Raw genomic sequence first — 4,068 nt, 5'->3', positions numbered from 1 at the left:
CTGGTTGCCCTCCCTCAAGGGCACTTTAGTCATAATTTGGATCCACGTCAGGAAAGAACGGGAGACACAGAAGCTTTCTGCGAGAATGTTTCGTGAAGGTATGTTGAGCCGTCTGTTTTCCCAGCAGGGCCCTGGAGTTTATTTAAGTTCTTATTAAGGAAAAGGCCTAGCATTCCAGTGTAGCTTGGCCAACTTGCCGGTTTCCACTCAGGACCAGAGGGTGAGGTGGGGCTTCAGGACATTTAGGCACAACGCCTGCCTGCATTCAGTCTGTCTCCTGCTCCCTGTCCATCTTTTGTGTGACATTTTTTGTCTTTCGTACTAACATCTGATCTAGTACCTCGTATGAGCTGCAGAATCTGTCTTTAGCAATTTATGGCTTCTTAGGTCATAAAATTTCTTAGCCAAGAAGGAGTCCCTTTGCGCTATTTCTATGCTGTAAAAGTGGATTATAGCAATGTTCCAGAATATACAATCTATATGCGTGTATGTGCACCTAAAACTCTATCACATTCTGTGCTCATTGATAAAATACCTATAATTTTCTTTGTCCCCACTTACTGTGACTCTAATAAATGCTTAAACTCACACTGCTTTATTTCCTGGTGACCCCCACAAAAGATAAGCCACCTCATTCCCTGAACACAAACTGTTCCTCTCCCTGGGGCATTAGATTAGGGCCTCTTTGACAGGCATGAGTGACATCAGCAGTTCAAAAACTGCTGCTTTATTTTCCCTTCATTTACACAACCGGTTACTGTTTTCACCTAATTTGCTCAAAATGTTGATGCACTTTCCTAATTGAGTTATTTCAGAAAAGTTTCTTCTTTCTTAGGACACTGTGTTCACATCCCCATGTGCAGGTCAATAAACTGAAGGTCAGGGAGAGTCTCAGGAGGAAAACCAGACACCTTGTTCTGCCCAAGACCATCCTGGTTTGTGACTGTGGTTCTGGAGTGATGTGTGAAGCACACTTTTCACTCTGAGAAGTGCCCGAGTTTGGGTAATAAATGAGAGGGTCACTCCAGGCATTTGCAACCAGGACCCATCTGAGTGGTGGCAAGCAAGGGTGAGCTCCAGGCTGCCGTTCTGTCTATTAAATCCTGATGAAACAGAAGCATAGAGGGAGGTCACACACATGAGAAAAGGAATTCACCTGGGTCTCTGGTTGAGGGAACACTGCCTGAGTCCTTCTGTAAGTCAGGAACCTTTTGTGAAGCAAATATACTTTCCCGTCTCCCATCAGTAATCCCATTTTGTCATGCATGATTTTTACACTATGGTTTTGTTTTAAAAACATGGCACTCATTTAACTAAGCAAGATGCAGAGGAGCGCACAGCTTGCTGAAATTTCTGTTTCAAATAGGGAAGACTTATACACATCTATAAAAAGGCACTACCAGAAGCTACATAAGAAATTAGTGGTTATCTCTGGCAAGGAAAACTGGGCAGGGTTGGAAAAAGTTTTTAAAAATATATTTTTTAAAAAATCTCTTAATTTTGGACATTTTCAAAAAAAAAAAAAGATAGTACAACTGGATCTAGAGACTGGCATACTATTAAAAAAAAACTCCTGATGCCTTTCATACCCCTAAGCAGCCTCCTGATGCAGTGTCAATGCGTAAATTTTGCCTCAAACTCAAATTTTCCTATTCCTTCTGGCCACCTCCCTGCAGCCCAGCTCTCCCCCTAATCTGCCTCCTGGCCCCAGCTGGTCTCAGACTCCAGACTCTTGTCCCTGACAAGTAGGCTGACTGGTGGCTTTCAATCTTACCAGACAAGATGTTTCGGCTTCTTTCACTTTGGGAGCAGACTAATTGGACACTGTCATTCTCTTCTTAGGGGCTCTTGACACATGAGGGAAAAATGATTCCCCATCAGAGCTATTTTGACACAGAGCTCCCTCTCCTTTCCCCGCCAGTAACCATAAGTTTGCTTTCTATGTCTGTGAGTCTGTTTCTGTTTTGTAAATAAATCCATTTGTTCCATTTTTTTTAAGATTCCACATATAAGTGATAGCATATGATATTCGTCTTTCTCTGACTTACTTCACTTAGTATGATCATCTCCAGGTCCACCAATGTTGCTGCAATAGAATTCTGTTTTGATTCTATGACCTGATTTGGATAATCCTAGAAAGAGCTGAAACCTAACTGGAAAATTGGGAATTAGTACTAGAGAGCTTCTGACGTGCCTCGTGAGGGATTAGCCCAGGGGCTGTTTGAGGGGATTTGTCTACATGTTGAAACAGAAAGTTGCTTTAAAAATTACTTGTTAAATTTGAAGCTAATCTTTTCAAGTTTCTACCTCAAGAGGTTAATGCACTCTGGTATTACTACTAATTATGTATCCACTGAGACCTAACTTCCCTGAACTTTTTCTATAAAATAATGTGTTTACATTAAATTGATGGTTTTCAAAGCGTGGCTCCATGGGGGCACCGCAGGGACTCCCTAAGGGCCTGCACTCCCTATTCCACCCGGACCAACAAAGCTTTCATCCATTTCTGTATTAGGCTTCTATATGTAAGAATTCATGAAGAAAGGCTTCCTTTATTTAAATTGAAAACAAAAGCTTGGAAGTCACTGTTCTAAGTAACCACTCAATTCTTTCCAGCAAAATTCTACGAAGCCATGCTCCCTGCCTGCCTCAGTTTCTCTAGCAGAAACGGCAACAGAATTTCTTCATGTGGGACTTTTACCGAAATAAAATCCATGTGTGAGCAAGGAGATGGGCATCTAACCTGAAGCTATTCGCCAGGAGCTGCCTGGTTCAAAACAAACCTCCCTTGGGCTCCATCATAGTCCCAAAGTAACCTAGGAAAGCATACGGGACACCTGCACCTATGTCCATCCACAGCATCCCAGGGATGCCGCTCACCTCGGGGTGGCGGACAGGCAGCCACTCCTGCAGTTACAATCAGCCCCCCATTTGCAGGTAAAGAGGAACAGGACATTGGGTAATCAAAAATTATCCATTCTGAGGTCATCTCAGGGAATCCACAAAGTGTTTTCTTGAGCACTTACAATGGAATGTTACTTCACAACACCCCAGAGAACTAGGTACCCTCACTATGACCATGTTAACCAGTGAAGAGAGTGAAGGTTGAAAAGGCACAGTAACTTTCCCAAGGTAAGTGACAGAACCAGAATTTTGTTGTTGTATTCTAATATTGTGAAATATAACCTCCTGGAAGAAAACATAAATGTAGACTAGAATGTGTAATTATAAACAGAACGTAGCCAGCACCCCAGAAACCACCCTCCCACCCCCACCTCGGGTCCCTTCTCCATCCCGCTTCACTCCCTTCCCCTCCAAGCTAAATGCTGTTCTGACTTTTAAAAGCACTTCCTTGCTTTTCTTTATAGTTTTATCACCTATAGATGTGCAAAGCCAGGATCTCTACTCAGGTCTGTGAAACTCCAGTCTATGCTCTTAACCTCAAGATAACTCTTCCTCTTGTTCTATCAGTTGCTGAAAGATGAGTTTAAATCTTCCATCAGTTATGGATCTGTTTCTCCTTTCAGCTCTGTCAATGTCTGCCTTATGTTTGAGGCTGTTAATAGATACATACAAACTTAGAACTATTTTATCTTCCTTTTATTATCACTTGTCTCTCTTGATCTCTAATAATGATTCTCATTTGTCTCATATTAATACTGCCACCAGTTTTCTTTGGGTCAGTCTTGCCTGGTATCTTTTTCTGCCTCAGTAAGAGACTTGGAACACCTTTCTACTATATATTTTTGTGGTTTCTTGACCTTTTTACAGTCATTGATACCTCTTAATTCTGAAACACAAGGCAAGGTAAAGAAATAAGGAAAGAAACAAAAGAAAACAAGGGCAGTCTAGGCCCTCAACGGACCCTCCGGCCTTGCAGAAAGACTGCTGCTGCGTTTAGATAAATCAGCACGTTTCATCAACACAGCACTCCCTTGTGTGGGGGATATCTAACAGGAAACGAATTAGAAAGCTGTTTATTCATAAAGATACTTACTGCATTAGCACACTGGAATATACTGTATAAATCTGTCATTCGTCATATGAATATACAGAGTACCACAATCA

Source organism: Vicugna pacos, chromosome 16 (genome assembly GCF_048564905.1).
Source record: "Vicugna pacos chromosome 16, VicPac4, whole genome shotgun sequence".
Lineage (NCBI taxonomy): Eukaryota > Metazoa > Chordata > Mammalia > Artiodactyla > Camelidae > Vicugna > Vicugna pacos.
The sequence above is the reverse complement of the archived record's forward strand: the minus strand, read 5'-3'. Positions refer to the sequence as shown.